The 19,340-nt window shown below is 40.6% G+C and overlaps 1 protein-coding gene across 2 annotated transcripts in view; it reads left to right on the top strand.

Moving 5' to 3' along the window:
* Positions 1-19,340, top strand: part of LOC147705710 (sulfotransferase 1B1-like) — a 400,304-nt gene that overhangs the window by 215,623 nt on the left and 165,341 nt on the right. The window lies entirely within an intron of this gene.

The following is a 19,340-nucleotide window of genomic DNA, read 5'->3' as shown; positions in this document are numbered from 1 at the left end:
AAGATTAAATAAAGTTTTCTAAACTATATCCTTAACTTTGTTTTTTTCAATGAACTTAATTTTTTTTAATTGTTTAATAAAAACTTGTTTCAGATTGCTGTGTCTCGTGCCGTTCAGTTGAGTGTTGTTAAGGGAAGTGTTGTAGCGTATAGTGAAGACAGTGTCACAAACTATTGTCGTAGATTATAGTGCTGTAGAGTGGAATAGAGTGGAGTGGTGTAGCATACAGTGAAAATATGTGTTGTGGATTGGATTGGTGTGTTGTATAGTGGAGTGAAGTATTGTAGAGTGGAATAGCGTGTCACACATTGGAGTGTCGTTGACTGTATAGCAGAGCTGACTTGAGTATGATAGACTGGAGTACAGTGTGGTGCAGTGGAGTAGCATATAGTGAAGAGCATACATTGGAGTGGGATACACTGGAATAGCACAGAGTGTAGTGGCATACAGTGGAGTAACATAGAGTGGAAAAGCGTAGAGTGGAGTAGCGTGCAGTGGAGTGGCATATACTGAAATGGCATAGAGTAGAGTGTCATTGAGTGGAATAGCATATAGTGGAGTGGCGTAGAGTGAGGTGGCATAAGGTGGAGCGATGTTCACTGGAGTAGTGTACAATGGAATACGTAGAGTGGAGTGGCATACGGATGTAGATGGAATTTGGCAGGAATGTACATGTGTTGTGGAGAGTAATGCAGAACAGCGATTTGCTCTGCCTTGCGTTTCTTCACATTTACCAAGCAGCGCAGGGCCAAGCATAGCAGCCTTGTGTTGCTTTGTAAATATGACTTACATATTGAGTTGCCCATGCAAGACCATCCATGTTGCAAGGGTAACGCAAAACAATAATACCTCTGGCCCTTAGTTATACATTGGGCCATGGTATAGTGCGGTAACATCGCTGTATACCGTGGCACATGCCAAAAATTAGGCAGAGTGTGATTGACTAAATTAAAATGAAGCCATATTATTTTTAAGTACACTTTGCCTGTGTTCTAAATTATAGCCTTAGATATAGGTAAGTAGTAGGTTTTATTGTTATTTCCTACCTATTACCACTTTATTAAAGTGGTAAAATGTAGGGATTTTGTTTTTATATATAGTTTTAAAAAAGTTTACTGAGTACCGTAGTAGTATCTAGCAAGTACCATGTATTACACAGTATTTTGTAGGTATATCTGTGTGATAGACTCCATAAACTTTTTTGTAAAGAATTTAGGGCCTCATTTACAAAGAATTAGCATGGGGCAACACTGCATGTAGTTTTGCTGTGCTGCCCTACGCCAATGTGAAAGGGCAGGAGTGCACCGTATTTACAAGATACAGTGCACTCCTGTCCTTTCAGCCAGCGCACAATTTGCAGCTAACTCAGGCACCCTTGCACCATGGTGCAAGGGAGACTATGTTTTTGTCATGATTGATTGTGCAGGAAGGTGCCCCTTCCTGCACCACAGCAATCACAAAAGGCGTTTTCCTCATTCTATGTGTGCTGCAGAATGAAAGGGGAAAAACAGGAGAAATTAAAACATCTCCTGACACAGAGTAAGGCAAAGCAGCATTTTGTGCTGCCTTGCTCCATATCGGAGGCCATTGCAAAGCCACACAGGATAGCTTTGTGTAGCTTTATAGATATGCTTGCGTAGTCTGTGCCACATGAGCATCAAAAAGGGGGATGGTCTGACGGCACAGGCCTCTTGTGAATGAGACCTCAAATATGTTAAAAAAAAAATAAAAATACACTATAGTGTGCTGTGTAAAACAGTGTTTTAACAAAAATTGTTACTTTAATTTTTTTTTTATAAAATACTGAGGTGCTTCTTAGTCGTATTGTGGTACTCCATCATATAGTTTTTAAAAATGTATACAAACTTATTCATTTTCCCTACCCATTACTACTTTAATAAAGTGGTAATAGGTAGGGAAATATATAAAACCTAATACTTACCTATATCTAAGGCCCTAACCCAGAACACAGCCAAAGTGTACATAAAACAACATGGCTGCCTTTAACTTTTGTGAAGGTTATAATTAGCCAATTGCATCATGGCTTCTCATCGAAAATGACAACTGCAGTTTCATAAAAGTTTGTGAAATTACCACAGCCACTTATATCACTAAGTTTAAATGACTTATAAGTTAATAAAATCAAACTCTACTTACCTCAGTTACCCAAAAGGATCATCTCCACACCATAATCTACAGTCCTGCCAAATTTCATCCAGGTCTGTCCAGTCGTTTGGCCGCTACTTGCGATACAAAGTCTGTGTTTGGAAATTGCCTATGTAAAATGCTTTGGAGTAAAAGTGTGTTTTGGGAGCTCCCCCTTTATTCTTTCCAGCCCCTTGACCAACCACTGTAAAACTTTGCATCCTCTGTCAATGTAGAAAAAGCTATAGGACTGCAAAGGTTTGTGGAGATTTGGCAAATTGACACAAAGTTATTTACTTCAAAAATTCTGAGGAATTACTATATATATCTAGAATCATAACTTTAACTACAGAGTGATTACCGCCACCCTTAAATATACAGAATTGAAAAAACAAAGGTTAAAGTTATATTAAAGTTAAGTATTGTAATAGGACATTAGCTTATGCTAAAAAGAACTTAAAATTCACTGAAAAAATTCAAAGGTTAAAGTGGCATTATTATGGTTAGGTTTTGAAATAAGATTAGCACGCACTGGCAAAGCGAATAGGTCTAACCTATGGGAGAGTTATTAGCTTTGTATATTTCTTATAGTCATGTTCTACAGCGGCGAGACTGCTGTGCAGCATAGCGGAAAGTTAGAAAAAAAGCACAGTGACATGGCTAGTATTGACTGCGATTGGCAAATGCAAAAACAACAAGGTGATGGATGGAATGCTAGAATTAATCTTGGTCACTGGCAGTAGCTTGGGCCGCATCCAAATCCATCGTTTTTCACCCACCCTGTCACCTCAGTTTGGACCCAGCCATAAGCAAATCAGTCTTGACCCTGGTCCTCATGGGACTAGTCCAGCCCGAACTGCCAGGCCAGGTCCTCCTTGAACCGGAACACAAGCAACCTAGGATTAGTTTCGCCTTAGTTAGGGCTCCTCAGCCAGGTACAGCTTGGTGCAAGTGGTACAGTGAGCCAGAGACCCACCGCTGGGCATACCCAGCGCACTTATTGCAACAAACACAAAAAACTATGAGGTAATGGATGGAATACCTGAATATTCCCAGCCACGGGCAATCGTTCGGGCCACATCCCTATCCATCGTTTTTCACCTACCATGCCACCTCAGTTTTGACCCCGCCATAACAAAACAGTCTTCCCCCTGGATCCAAGCTATACTTGGCGGAATAGCCCTAACTAGGCCCCTCAGGAGGACAGCACCATAAAGGTCATGTGGGGCAGGGAACATAGTGCCGTTTGCATCTTTGTAGCATCTTGACAACCATTGGCATGCCGTTTTTGTGGTAGTTTATGGTGAGATAGGAGGGAGCAAGCAATAAGTAGAGACGGATCTGGGTGTGGACAGGGCAAGCAGCAATTGGGGAGGGGCAGACCCCACAAGCAACAAGGCAGGAGGCGGGTGGGGGCAAGGCAAGCAACAATAAGAGTGGTACGGAATGACGTGTGAGTACAAGGGGAAAAAAGTTCCTCTGAAGGTGGCGAGCATTGGAAGGACAATGGACAAGGGAAGCAGTACTTGGCCCATGATCCAGGGTAGTGACAAACAGACGATCAGGAAGAGAAGTCAGCACTGGCTGACCAAAGTGCAGCAAGGAAATGAAAGTGACGATGAGACCAAACAGTGGGAAGCAATGGCTGACATAAGTCTCCTAAGTAAACAAAATGTCTCACAAGAGACAGTGCAGGCATAGTCTCAGGTGAGAGACCTAAAGTATAGGGTGTGGGGGTGGAGGTGATCCAGCAGATCTAAAGAAATTCGGTCTCATATGTAATCTCTACACCAGGATACTCACCATTATTTATAAATCTATCACTAGGCCCATTCTTTGCAAGGTTATGTATTTTTGACCTACTGAATCATATGACCTAATTATTTTAATCTAACTCATGATTTAATTAAGTCACATACAAGGCAATGGATTAACTAATGGTAACACAAAGAAATGATCAAGACCAGCTTGTCATTTCGAAAATCCTTTTATTAATTTTATTTCATGAAGAAGCCTTAAACTTTTTTAGCAATTTTATTTATCAAACATTAATCATTATTAGCACAAAGGGTCATGTATTTCAATGAACCATCATCAGCATGAAGAAAGCTCAAACATTTATTTATTTATTACTCCAAAACCTTTTTCCCTAACTTAACTAAGAAGAGACCTGAAAGAAAGCAGAATTAAAGAGTCTTACGTGAAAGGGAAAACTGGCAGCATCTCTGGAGCACAGGATCGATCGAACAGTGCTCTTAGGAAGGGGGCAATTCTAATAGTATTTTCCTATCTAAAACTAACTAAAAGAATACAAATATTCAAGCAGAACTGAATCTCATTGGCTGTTGGATGTCATACGATGTGGTCATCATCTGTTTTCCACATAGCCAAAGTCACTTTCAAAAGTACTATTGTTCATGAGTATGACACCGGCAGCTTCCGAAGAAAGTAACATTTAACAAACGCAAAGGCTTCCTCCGTCTGCTCATGTTTTTCCGTCTTTCCGCTGCTGAACGACAAGTACGGCCTTGACCAAGGAATAAATTGAACCAAATGTCCTAAACTTCCACACAGCCTTTGTTTGCAAGCCTCTCTCCAAGAATTAATGTAGAAAAACATCATTTTCCATTCCTGCGTAGCTGTGCAAGGCTCACTCTGGTCAAGCCATCTTGTCATCCATTTTAGAAGTAGGCCTCAAGCCTTTTGCATGCAATGCATTGAGGGTGTCTAGTATGCAAAGAAACACAAGACAATAATTAATTCAAGAAATAATAATTATTCTGTTACCCACCCTTTTCCCACTAAGTTTAACCCATTAGCTATGTTACCTAATTTTGCATTACAAACAAATAAACAAACACATACACATGAGACGACAATACATAAACAAAAGCACATTTAAAGAATGTACATGCTATTATTTCCAAAACGGTTGCAATTAGTAAATGACAAACAAAAGACAAAGTGATTGTATTATTTAAAGCAAAATGACAAACATAACTAGAGCACAAATGATTAAACACATATGTTCATGATGGTGCTTTTTAATCTAGGTTGAGTCAGTATTCATACAAATCATGCAACACACATTAGTAAAAATAAAAATAAAAATCACGAGAGTTTCATTTGTCACAAATTTTTTGGAAATAGATCTGAAAGTCCGCTCCATCAGAGGCATGGAGGTAGAGGCAAACTGTCAAAAAGGTAAAGGTGCCTGCCAGACATAGTGAAAGTCCTAAAACAACAGGCAATGCCCCTGAAAATTTGTGTCCTGCCTAGGAGGAAACAGCATTTCCCTCTCAGACTTTATCATGCAGAATCTTGACCACGCAGTCTTTACCTCACATGTAAGTACTTTTTTTTAATAACATACTCTTTATGTGATTTAAATACATGGATTTTAGGGTTTAGGGATAGGTCGACATATAGGGAGGTAATGATGACTTTTTTGTTCAGGGGTAGGTAGAGGAAAACGAAAATGAGGGTGACTTGAGAGTTCGTGAGTGGGTAAAGGTAATGGGAGGCAAGGGTGATTTAAGGGTTTGGGTGAGTATAAGTAAAGAGGTCTTGAGGATCTAGGGGTGGGTAGAGTTACATAGAGGGGAAGGTGACTTGAGGGCCCAGGGTTGGGGAGAGGTAGAGGGAATTTAGGGTGACATTTAGGGATTAGGACTGGTTAGAGATAAAGGGAAGTGAGGTTGACTTGAGGGTCCAGGCGTGGGAAAAGGTTAAGGGAGGTGAAGGTGACTTGAGGGCATACGGAATGGTAGAGGTAAAGTGAGGTGAGGGTCACAAGATCTCAGGGTGAGTAGAGGTAAAGGGAGTTGAGGGTGGCTTGAGGGCACAGGGGTAAGTAGAGGTAAAGGGAGGTGTGAGTAACTTCAGGGCTCAGGATAGGCAGATGTGAGAGGAGGTGACGGTGACTTGAAGCTTGAAGGCTCAGTGATGGGGAGAGATAAAGGGAGGTGAGGGTGACAAGGGCTCAGGGTGAGTAGGGGTAAATGTAGTTAAGGGTAGCTTGAGGGCTTGGGGTGAGTAGAGTTAAATGGAGATGAGTGACTTGAGAGCTCAGGATCGGCAAAGGTAAGAGGAGGGGACAATGGCTTGAGGCTTGAGTGCTCAGGGTCGGCGTGAGGTAAAGGAAGGTCAGGGTGACTTGAGGGCTCAGGTGGCTAGAGGTAAGGGGAGCTGAGGATGCCTTCAGGGCTTATGTATAGGTAGAGGTGAAGGGAGGCCAGAACCATATTCCGATGGCCATGAGTCAAGCAGGAATTACTGGATCCTGGCTGTAGTGGTTGTACTCTTGATGTCCCAGAGGCCAACCTATTATGGGTTCCGTGCAATTGGGCTAAGTACCCCTTCAGGACTCAACTCTCAGTGGTAGTGCAGGTTGAGCAGTCCAAGGCTTTTCAGGAAGAAGGTAGGTGAAAGGTGAGCACTGACTTACAACTGAAAATACATCTAGCCCCCAATAAATGATTGTCTAGTGAAATACTTGTTTGTATGTAAAAAAGTCTTTATCTGATGGGCGTGGCTAAGCGCGCAACAAAGATGGCAGCAGTTTCTTGTGCTCTGCGATATCGTTGGTGCGGATGCTCAATTTGACACCTTAGACAGCTGACAGCGACGGAACGACCTGTGAGCTTTGGAGGCAGCCCAAAAGTGTTCTGCTCTGCCTTATTGTGTGCTGTTTTACAGGACGCATTTTGATCAGACGAGGCTCTGAAATGGTGCCTGTTGCGGCAGCCTTGTCACAGTTCGACGTACATTAGTTGGAGTCTGCTTATCTTCTCATACTGGATGCTTATTTCCCATGCTGAATATGAGGTATTGTGTGCACCAACCTTTTCAATATTAGACCACTAGTCTTGGAACTTCCAACTTTCAGTGAAGGGAGTACTTATTTTTTGCATCATTAGAATATACAAAATGGTGGTTGCTGACAGGAACTTTTTCATATGATATAATTCCAAATCACAAATACTAATAATAGTGTTGGCATATAATTCATTACGGGCAGTCTACCACTAAAGCGGTATTTTGACTGTGGCGTTTCTTTGAATGAATGTCCGTTATTGTAGCTGTATTGCTGCTACGAAATGGCTGCCATTGTCAGGATCTTCATTGTGTGCGCATCGCCTGCTGACAGACTCTAATTTTAATAGCGAGTTATAATTCAGCGTATCGCCTGCTGACAGACTCTAATTTTAATGGAGTTATAATTTACCGCTTGATTTCTTTTTGCCAAATTTTCTTCAGATGAGTTCGCCTCCTTAAGGTCTAGCACTAGTACTTCTCTTCTCTGGTATAATTCCTGCCTTTCTTTATGTCTGCATGTTACAGCGTAAATCTTCTACGCACAGCAGGTATATTATTGACCCTGACCTTAGTGGCCTTATTTCGCTTTGCCTGCTCCTTTTACTCATTCTAATTGGTTGTGGTTATTGCAAACGTACCCAATGGTGGAAGGCATGGTTGTTACTACTAAAGACAGAGATTCCAAAGGGAACCTAAAGTGCTCTAAACAGACCTCACCTACCCCAGAATCACCAGCTAAGGGTAGTCCTGAGTCTGCCTCAACTTTGGAAGCTATATTACTCAAGCTCAATACTGTTCACAATATAGAATAAAATACCAAAATAAATACAGATTTGCTTCAGGTAGAGGTGGCTGCAATTCTTAATGACCTTAAAAATCTTATAATACGTGTTTCTAATGCGGAAACAAGAATAAGTAGTGTGGAAGACTTTACAAACAAATAAGCGAAGCACATCCAAAATTTGGAACGTTCCATTACTTTGTTAGGGGGAGATCTAACAGAACAGGAAGATCGGAATAGAAGAAGTAATCTTCATATTTTTGGATGATAGGAGGATTTTCTGAAATCTGCTCCGTCAGTGATTGACTTCCTGTTTTCCTGGATACAAAATGCCCTGAATCTCTTTCAATAAAGATTTTGAGCTAGAACGTGCTCACAGGGTCCCAACCTTTAAACCCAGAACGATGTCTTCTCCAAGGCCTCTGATTTTTAAACCTTTGCGCCATCAACATACTGATCAAATTCTGGAACAAATGGGGAAGATCAAGACAATACAATGGAAGGTCACAGAATATCTATTTTACAAGATTTTGCCAGATACACTGTAATCGCTTGCAAAAGCCTCCTGAATCTACGCAGGAGAGTCACTGATATGAACATTCTATTCTCTTTTTCTGGACCTTCAAGATTCTGGATTACTTTCAAAGGTCGTCCACAGATTTTCTCTGAATCTTCAGATCTTTCGATGTTCTTGGATAATCAATTTGAATCACAGATGGACTCTGATTCTCTTCTTGGTACTTCTCGCTCCTAATCATTTGTAAATATTGACCTGGTCTGTCTATAATGTTTTCCATTTATCTGATGTATACGCTGGTTCTATTTTATATTTTGTGCGCAATCTCTAGTTTTTGCTAGATTTTGAGCTCATGCTACAATTGTTGGTAATTATACTGATGTTTCGCTCATGCTCAATGCTAATTGGCATTCTTGTTTACAATACTATTTAATCCTCCGTGCTGTATTTAGTTCTATTTGGGATTACATCCATACAGATTTTTACTGTGTAATGCTGGTCTACCTAGTTGATATGGTTCCTTTCAGTTATATTGTTTTAACTGAATGATAGTATGTATGTATTTATTCTTTTACTCATCTTTATTTTCTCTCTTTCTAATCCCTTTGCTATAGGTAAGTAGTCGACCCTTTACTCTACTTCTTATTCGACCTTTTATTCTGCTTCTTACTCTACCTCTTATCTTTTTTCGGGGCTCTTTCCTTGATGGTAATCTATTTACATGTGATATATTATTTAATGACATCATTGATCACCAATGAAATGACAGTTGTATAGTTGTTTGATATTCTTATATGTATCAATTTGGAATGTATTTGATCATTTTACAATTTAGTTTTTTTAAGTGTATCTAAACTGGAAGTTATATGTTATCTATACTACTATTATAAAGAGACAACTGTGTCCTTTGAGCCAGGTAAACTCGAAAAGTACACCACCAATCAAAACACCCAAGACATCTTTGAAAACCTCAGGGCAAGCAGAAGGACATAGGCTATTAAAAATCAAACATATACGTTGTTTAAAAATTTTTGAAATAAAAATAAAGTAGTCCCTTGCAAGTAGCGCCGGCCTTGATGTCTGCGTGATGACATCATTTGCGCTCCCAACACTTCCTGAACACTTCCTGACATGGCGGCAAAGATCGCAACCTGCTGGGAGGACTGCCACAGCCCTGCTTGCTGCTGGGTGAAGTGGCGGCCTGTGCGGGCGGGGCGCCTGGATCAGGACCGGCGGCTCAGGTAAAGATCAGGCTCTCCAGGACACGGGCGAGAGGAGGCCGGGCCGGGGCGAGAGGAGGCCGGGCCGGGGCGGGCGAGGGCCGGGGCGGGAGGGGGCCCGGGCCGGGCCGGGAGGGGGAAGTGGGCGGGAGGTTGGCCCTGAACAACGGCGGCTAAAAAAAAATACTGCCCCCAGCCCCTTTCTGCCCCAGGCAACGCTGGGGCGGGCTGCTAGTTATAGATATGATGATTTGCTTGATGAAATGACATCTTACGATAGACATTCTATATACATCTAATTTGTATCTAATATTTGCTCTAATTGTATGGTATTGTTCACATTATTTTTACTCGACAACTTTACAGTTGGATATTTATTCTATATATTGTCCATATCTTTTTAGATCTTATTTGAATGAACTTTATAAGCTTATGCTGGTATTTATGTGCTATTACAGTCTTGTAGTATTTGCTTATGGATACAGTACTATGCAATCCTCTGTGCTGTATTTAGATCTCTGTGGGATTACTTCCCTACAGATTTGTACTGTACAATGCTAGTCTACCTAGTTGATATGGTTCCTTCAGGTATATTGTTTTAACTGAATAATTCTAGATCTGTATTTATTCTTTTACTCATCATTATTTTATCACTTTCTAATCCCTTTGCTATAGGTAAGTACTCTACCCTTTACTGTACTTCATATTCAACCTTTTATTCTACTTTTTACTCTACCTCTTATTTTGTACGGGCCCTTTTCTCGGTGGTAATCTATTTACATGTGATATATTATTTAATGCCATCATTGATCACCAATTAAATGGCAGTTGTATAGTCATTATTTGATTTAGCTTTTTAAGTTTGTCTAAAGTGAAAGTTATATGTTATTATAGTTATGATGGTTTGCTTATGAAATTACATTTTATGATAGACATTCTATTGTCATCTATTTCTTATCTAATATTTGCTCTAATTGTATGGTATTGTTCATGATATTTTTACGCCACAACTTTACAGTTGGATATTTATTCTACATATTGTGCGTACCTTTTTAGATTTCATTTTTCATTAACTTTATGGATGGGTTTGTAATAATCTTAGGCTGGAATTTATGTGCTTTTACAGTCTTGTTCTATTTGCTTATAGAATGTTCATTTTTTTCAAATGTTCCACTTATATTCATTCAGTCTTATATTATCTATTGTTGCTAGCAAGAGATATAGGTGATATAGTTATACATCTGAGAAGGCACTACTAATTTAGCTGCTCAGTGGCTTGTTTATTTGTGAGCCCTCTGCACCGAAGTTGATAGCCTCTGCTGTTGCTCCTCCACGTTGTTCACCTATGCAATATGTCTCTTACAGACATCCCCTGGTGGGGTTGAAGTTTGGTGTTGCTCCATTTATTCTTGAAATGAATCTGTACCCTCTCTTTTTCCTCCTACTCTTTATTCCTTTCCTTTTTCTCTACCTTAATTTTGGGACATCTGCTTCATTTCATTTTGGGATATATGCTTAATTTCCTTTAGTTTTTAATTATATCTTAACTGATCTGGTTCTTTTATCAGAAGCATTCACTCTTTATGTGCCATGTTTAACAATGACTGGCTTAAATGTAGTTCTCCTTAATGTTAGGGGTTTGAACCACCCAGTTAAGAGGGCCAAGATTTTAGACTATTGTAAGAGTTTATCTGGTGATATGGTCCTACTTCAAGAGACTAAGATAGGTTTTAAAGAGGCTCTTCTTATGAGAAAAGATTGGGTACTTGATGTTACATGTTCCGAAGCTTCTGGGAAGAAGAATGGGGTTATTATCCTTATCTCTAAAAGTTCTGGTTTGTCTATAGTTACAGCTGAAGATGATATCAATGGTAGATGGTTACTTACTTGTCTGACTAATGGTTCAGATGATCTATATATTATGAATGTATATGCTCCAAATATAGCTGTTCCAACTTACTGACATTCTGACATTCCACAAAATTCAAGAACACTTGTTGAAGGTGATTTTAATTTCCTCCTTGATCCTATTTTAGATAGACCCTCTGCTTTTAAATTTCAACCTCCTAGGGCGCACAAACTATGCTTAATATGTGCTCATCTCACCATCTTGTGGATGCATGGAGATTACACAATCCTACGGGTAGTGACTTCACGTTTTTCTCCTCTCCACATTCTAGTTTCTCTCTTATTGATTACCTTTTGGTTGACGCCTCTCTTTTAAAACATGCTATAAATGTTATGATTCATCCAATAGTTGTCTCTGACCACGCGGAAGTCTCGTTAACCATCCTTATTCTCACGAATACTAGAGGTTCTTGTAGTTGGCGTTTAAACACAGAAATCTTAGAAGATAATGAGGAGGTCAAAGAACTTAATGATGAGATTGTTACCTTTTTCATAGATAATGAATCCTCAGTGGATTCTCCAATAGTATTGTGGGATGCATGTAAATGTACTATACGGGTCCACATTATTAAAAAAATGGCCAAAAGGAACAGTGGCATTAGGAAACCTCTTTGGGGGTGACATTATACGGAAAGAGGAGTTAATTAGACATACTAATGACAAATTACTCTTGCAGGATATAAAACATTTAAAATATTATTTTAGCTCCATAGTCACTAAAAGAGCCAATTTTGGAGTGCACGTACAAAAATCCTGTCAATAATTGTTATGGAATAGCGCAGATAAATTGTTATCTGCTACTAAAATATCAGTATACTAATACCAATGCTACTTGTATTACTGATATTACTGTTAAAACTGGCTCGAAAAAGTTTCACGCCAAAGAAATTCTTGGGGTCTTATGAAACTATATACACCTCTGGATCAGTGTACCAAGAGTACCTGCCAACAGTTTCTTAATTCTCTCACTATTGATACTATTTTGCATGCTGATATGATTGAACTTGGAAAACCAATTGATACTGATGAGATTATTCAGGCTATTAAGGCTACCCGTTCGGGGAAAGCTCCCCGACCAGATGGGTTCCTATTGCCTTCTATAAAACATTTACCTCTTCAATAGTCAAATATTTTAGGAAGATTTTTGATAATTATGTTCTTTCTGGCAAGGGTTCAGGTACGGCTGCTGAGGCTACTATTGTAGCCCTACCAAAAGAAGTTAAGGATCATTCCGATCCCAAAAACATCCGTCCCATTTCCTTCTTAAACATGGAAGCTAAAATCTTCGACAAAATCTTAACAAGACGTCTAGGGTCATATTCCTAATGTTATCCATGATTTCCAAATAGGTTTTGTCAAGGGTAGGCTTGCCAGAGACAACTTTTGGACTTTCTGTCACATTTTAGAAAAGCAAAACTTTCCTCATTACCATCGTCGGCGATTGCCCTTGACGCCGAAAAGGCTTTTAACAAAGTCTCTTGGCCTTTTATACAAGCATTATTAGATAACATAACCTTGGTTATTCCTTTATTAATATGGTTATGGCTCTCTATGTGCAACCAAAAGCTAATATCCAGATTAATGGTACTAGGTCTTCTTTTTTTAATCCTTGCCAAGGTACTAGACAAGTGTGCCCTCTCCCACCCCTTCTTTTTCTCCTATCCATTGACCCACTTCTTCTCTTATTTAATCTGAACCCGGATATTAACCCCTTCGCTGCTCATGACGAGCTCAGCTCGTCATGCAGTACACTGGTCGTGTGCTCATGACGAGCTGAGCTCGTCATGAACAATGGGAAATCAGAGAATGCAGCGCCGCGGGGGAAAACCTCTAGCAGCCAAGGTGTTAAAGGTTTTCAATATGGATCGTATACACTTAAGACGGACGCTTATGCCGATGACGTCCTTATTTTTTCAGAGGATTTTTTCAGCTATCCCTTCTATCTCTCCTATTATTAGTGATTTCTCGGTCGTTTCTGGGCACAGTCTTAACAAAGAAAAAACAGAATTGTTCCCTCAAAACTTTCTGTGTTCTCCATCACATGGGTGATTCTGGTTTTAAATGACAATTTACTCGTATTAAATATCTAGGGATCTGGTTCTGAAAGGATCTTTCAGATTGCATCACTTATAATGAATCCCACATCATAACTAAGGTAAAGGATCTTTTGTCCTCCTGGTCTCCCAAATATATTTAGTGGTAGGGCAGGTTACAAACTCTTTAAATGATGATAACCCCAATCATTAATTTTTTATCTTCCATGCTACCTATTAAGCTTTCCTCTGCTTTCTTTCATGAGATTGATTTAATCACTTCAAGATTCTTATGGAATGATAAGAGAGCTAGAATTACTTACAAATACCTTAGGAAGACTTCTGTTATGGTTAGCTGGAATCTCTGGGATTGGAATCCATACCAAATTTCATTTTTGATGTCTCAAGGTGAACTTTGGTTCTTACCAGATTCCCAGCATATACCTCCATGGATTCGTATTGAACGAGAATTATGCGCTCCTTTTTCCACTCCTTCTTTACTCACATCCTCCAAACTTGTTTTAGCTCCTTCTCAATGTATTGTATCAGACACGGTTAGTTTGTTAAAATATATTAATATGAAAGTATCCAAACCTATTCATAAATCAAGATGGTCCTCTTCATGGTTTAATCCTACACCTCTTACTGACATTGATCCTAACACTGCTCTCTCGTGGGCTGCTAAAGGTATCAGACTGGTGAAAGAACTCTATGATACTAATCATGAACCTCTTCCTTTTTCTTTCCTAGCCAGGGAATATAATCTCAGCAACATGGTTTTTTATTCATTTTTGAAATTACATGTTAAACTCTCAACAGATCTGGTTATTGTCTCACTTCTGTCTATGTGAGTACATTCAGGTCATACCCATTCTAAAATGTTAAATGTTTTATCCACTTCACTGCCTTCACATTCTCCAATTACTTATGTCAAATGGTCTCACAATTTTAAAGATGAGATTTTTGAACATGCCAACTGATTGGGATATTATCCCTACGTAACAAAGTTTCTCCTTCACTAATCCAATCTAAATTCTTCACATTAACCCGTTTTCTGCGCACGTCCATTGGCGGACGTGGCCCCGCCCACTCTTCAAAGCCACCCACTGCAGCGGATTTTTGGCCACGGTAAACAGATTAAATCTCTTACATTGGACCAGTGCTTGTTTACATAAGTTGAAGTTAGGAGATAGTGATCTTTGTTGGAATTGTAATTTAGTACCAGGCACCCATCAACATATGTTTTGTGAATGTACATTATTAAATTCCTTTTGGGGCCTGATACAGAAACATTTATCACACATTTTTAATACATCTTTTGTTTTCTCTTTACCTATGATTTTGCTAGGTCTATAGGCTACAGTTACCCCTTTACCTCTTGACAATACAGACTTGGAGCTCTTAGATTTACTCTTATCCATTGCTGTCAAATTTATACTCACAGAATGTACATCTTTTTTCATCTCCTGTCTTATCATACCTGGTGGGCATGGGTTTCATATCTTCGTGGAGCTCATACTTTTGTTGAAAAGAAGCATTACTCACCTTCAATTGCTAGTAATGTTTGGCGGTCTTTGGATAACTATATGGATTTGTCTTCTATGGAGTTGGTAGCTCAGTATCCTTTTAATTCCATCTCTTAACTTGTTTTCTTAGAGATGTAGCAGATATCCCTCCCCACCATTGTATCCTTCTTCCTTTTCTGTGGCATTTTTCCTCTTTCTCTCTTTCTTTTTCTCTTCCCTTCTTTCACCTCTTTTACCCTCTCTGATGTATCTTATCTATTAAGCAATACAACTAACACATGCCTTTGTTGCAATATATGTAGGTGCTCCATCTGTTGCACACTCCTGAGATTTATACTTAATACTTGATGAATTTACAATATTTATTATTTGTCATGATATTTCTTTGGTCATTTGTATGTGTAACGACCGGATTCTCAGACCAGATAGGATCAGCTCACCAGAGCACCACCAACCCAGCCGAAACGCAACCACCTCCCTCCTCAGGACCCATCTATCCAGGCACCTGGGTACCTACCTGAGGATGGGGAACTCGCAATATACAAGATCATATCATCAGAAACACCACTAAATCTATAGGGATTACTAGGAATACTCACTGATTACTAAGGACGTCCATGCCCTACACCACACTCATACCTCATAGTCTCGCGACCACATGGGCCCAAAATAATCTACCCTGGGGCAGTTCTGATTATATACAATTACACACTGACCGCAATCAGTGCTCACCCAAGCCATGATCCTGTGGGTAACTCAAGCCACAATCCTGTGGGTATAAGCACCAGTGTCCCCCCTGGTGTTCTCTTACTTACATCCCAAGCCACAATCCTGTGGGTATAAGCACCAGTGTCCCCCCTGGTGTTCTCTTACTTACATCCCAAGCCACAATCCTGTGGGTATAAGCACCAGTATCCCCCCTGGTGTTCTCATTAACGCCGCCTACCAACGACAATCACTTTCCTATGAATACCTTCAGCTCTCTCTCTCTCTGTTGGGAAGTTTCTCTCACTGTTCACTAGAGGATCACTACTACAATATTATGAATAAAGGCCAAATTACATAGTGTATAACTTATTCTCTTAGCTCAAGGGCCCCTCTCTCCCTAATTATTCAGTGGTCACTTACCTGATCGGGGGTCGCTTCCGTTCGTGCACTGACACCTGACTAGAAGAAAAGGTTACCTGCACTATATAAGAACAAGGCATACGCTGGTTCACTAAGAACTGGGGTATCTTCATTACAATAACAATAACAATATAACACTATACTATAACACATAGCCTGAAAAGTAAAATAGGAATAGACACATACACAGATCTGCGGGGTCTCTGTAAAGCTTTATTACTATACCACATCCACATGTAACTAACAGGGACTGTAAATAGACTGCACACCGCTGAAAGGAAAAGGATTAGCAACACAATAGGGACAAGGTTAATGTTTAAATGTAAGGAAACTGATTAACAGGAAGGATATCACCTGATGAGTATGAAGTCTTGCTCTAGCTGTCATCTGGGTTCCTCTCTCGTCTGTGCCTTAGCTCGTCTCAGATACACGCATCTGCGCTGATCACTCTGCACTGGATTCCTCTCCCCCACGAACTCTCTCCACCTTCCAACTTCAGCCTACTAGTTTCTGCCGCTCTGATAACCGTTCGCTCCACTAGCTTCTTCACTCTATCTGATTATCTCAGTTCCAATGTCCAATTCACTCCAGCTGCTCCCACAGACTAATCCACGATATAACTTCAGTCTCTTCCAAAAGGCATCACTTCAGACTCCAGCTGATCACACCTCCTTCTGATAAGTAACTGCTTCTGGCTGCTTCCTTCAGTTCCAAACATCATCTCACTTCCCTCTGTTCAAAACACCATCTGCTCACAACTGCTTCTGACTTCTCTCTCTGGTTCGAGCTCACTGACTGTCTGTCTGTCTTCTCTCTGTTCCAAGCATCTTCTTCTTTCTCTGGTTCCAACTGTCTCACTGACAAACTGACAAACTGACTCCTCTCTGTCCCAAGCATCGACCGTGTCTTCTTGTCTCCTCTGCTCCAACTCAACTCTTTCTAACTGTCTTCTCTCTCTGTTCCAATCATCGACTGTCTCTTCTTCTCTCCCTGGCTCCAACTCCACTAACTCACTCCGCCTCTGCACTTCACTAATATGGAATGCTCTCTCCTCATGGAAAGTTCCAGCCAGCAGCCTCCTCCCACCGATTCCATGTACCAGGCTCCTTGCGCTAGACGCTCCCACAGTGACCAGCTGCTTGTTTCGTCTAGAGACCTGAGCCCAGAGACACTTCCTGATTAGATTCAGCTCTGGCCGGTTCCCTCCAGTTCGCATAGGGCGAACAACACCTCATAACTAAAACATCACCTTTACCCTGCAAGCATCTCAGTCTGCAGGGACAGAAAGCAAAATGGAGTCTCTCTAGTTCTGGGCCTTGTAGGCTTGAGAAGGATGAAATAACACTTAGCTCTGTCAGAGTACCTACACAAACCATACCAATATGTAATATAAAGTCAGGACTACAGGATCCACCCTCTACTATAGGTAGGATGATGAAAGGACACATAATTATGTCAAAGCCAATAGGCAATAGAGGGATTAGAGTCAAGAATAAGGGATCTATCATCATATAAAGCAGCTATCCTCTAGTTTATGCTTCTAGGTCTGGGAAAAGGCCTTAAAAGGACCAACACAAGGCAAGAATAGAGATTCAGGATGGTAGCAAGCTTAAAGTCACCATCACTCAGAAATAGAGCCAAAAACCCGGTCAGCACAGTATGATAACTTTGAAATATTTTTATCCTAATCCAGTAGCAGGTTGTCATGAAATCCTTTTAAATTCCTTGTTAATATATATTTGACTCTAATTTGCTGTAGTTCTATTGTATTGCAAATGTACTTCTTTTTAAATAAGTAATAAAGATATTTGAACTAAAACATTTTTTTTAAAAAGAAGTATTTATCTACAAACAGACATAATAATAAATAAATATGTCTGCTGTCCATGGCGTTTCTCCAGTGCGATAAGTCTTGCCTGGTCCTGTGGTCAGGTCTCCGATGCTCCTGGTTAGTAGAGTTGAAGTCATTGCTCTTAATTTCCATGGGACGTTATTGATGCCCCTCTACCTTCTTCATGGCCCCTCTCTCCTGGCATGCAAATAGGGTTACTGCAACACAGACATGGCAACAGCCCTCTCTGTTCACCACAGCCCCCACCTGGCATTCAGAGGTCACAAACAAGATGACGGCCGTCTAAGGGTAACGGCCATCTATCAGACAACAGCCCTTTGTCTCTCACAGTACTGCACAAAGGGCAGTAATCCTTATTCTGCCCCTTGTCCTACCATCTAAGGGGGTCTCAAACTTTGGCGCATGGGCCAGTAGTCCAATCGGTGCAGCGGTTCCCACGAACCAGAATCTCACACTCCACTCGTGGGATCCACACAACATAATACTCACGGAACCTCCCTTCCTATGAAGCAATCTCCTTCACCTCACAGGACCCACTGTTTTTGAGTCCGGCAGAAGCTGGAGGTACATGCTCCAGATGAATGTTCTTGGCCCACTTGCATGATGTCTTCTCACTCAGCATGGAATACTGGTAGAACCATGCTCCCCAGTCCTAATCACAACAGGTAGAGGTTGTGCTAAATTTCTCCATGCTGATGCATGGCTTCAGTTTGACAACTTATGAGTCTCTGGACCCAATTTTTATAATCCTTTTTGAGACACGCTTTTGATTTAGTGACTCTACATTTGAGGTTTGAATTCTCGGGCTGGCTCACTTTGAAGTGACCACTTCTTTGTTGTGCATTTCCTCTAGAGAGCAGTCTATCACATCAGTACAGTCGCCAGCCTTGATAGGCCCAAACATAGGTCACAGGAGTGACCAGAGATTCACACTTGGATGTTAGCCTAATTCATATGTGCTTCAAAAGGTTATCAAAGGGCCCCAGCCCTAATGTTTATGGTTCTTTTATCAACCCATCTTCTTCCTCAGATGTGCCCAGGCCTCTTTGACCAGGGGATTCCTTTCAGAATCCAAGAGCTCCCATTTAAGTACACTGAAGAGCCTGGCTCCTACTTCCTTCCATGTGTATCCCAGAAAAACATCTATTCAAAAATCTGTCTGGAGGAACCTCTCCTGCACAAATACTCTGGCATACGCATGCATTCAGACGAGCACAGTCACAAATGTACTGTACCCAAGCACTGATACATCCTTGCGCTCTCATTCAACATCATGTACTATCTCCTTTGTGATTTACCTTCCTGCAGGCGCACACACATCCAAGCTTGCACACACGACAGCTCCCACTATTTCTCCTGCACTATATCATCTCTCAGGCATATGTTCTTCCTCGCACACACACACAATCAAT

Source organism: Lissotriton vulgaris, chromosome 7, assembly GCF_964263255.1.
Source record: "Lissotriton vulgaris chromosome 7, aLisVul1.2, whole genome shotgun sequence".
NCBI lineage: Eukaryota > Metazoa > Chordata > Amphibia > Caudata > Salamandridae > Lissotriton > Lissotriton vulgaris.
The sequence above is the reverse complement of the archived record's forward strand: the minus strand, read 5'-3'. Positions and strand labels throughout refer to the sequence as shown.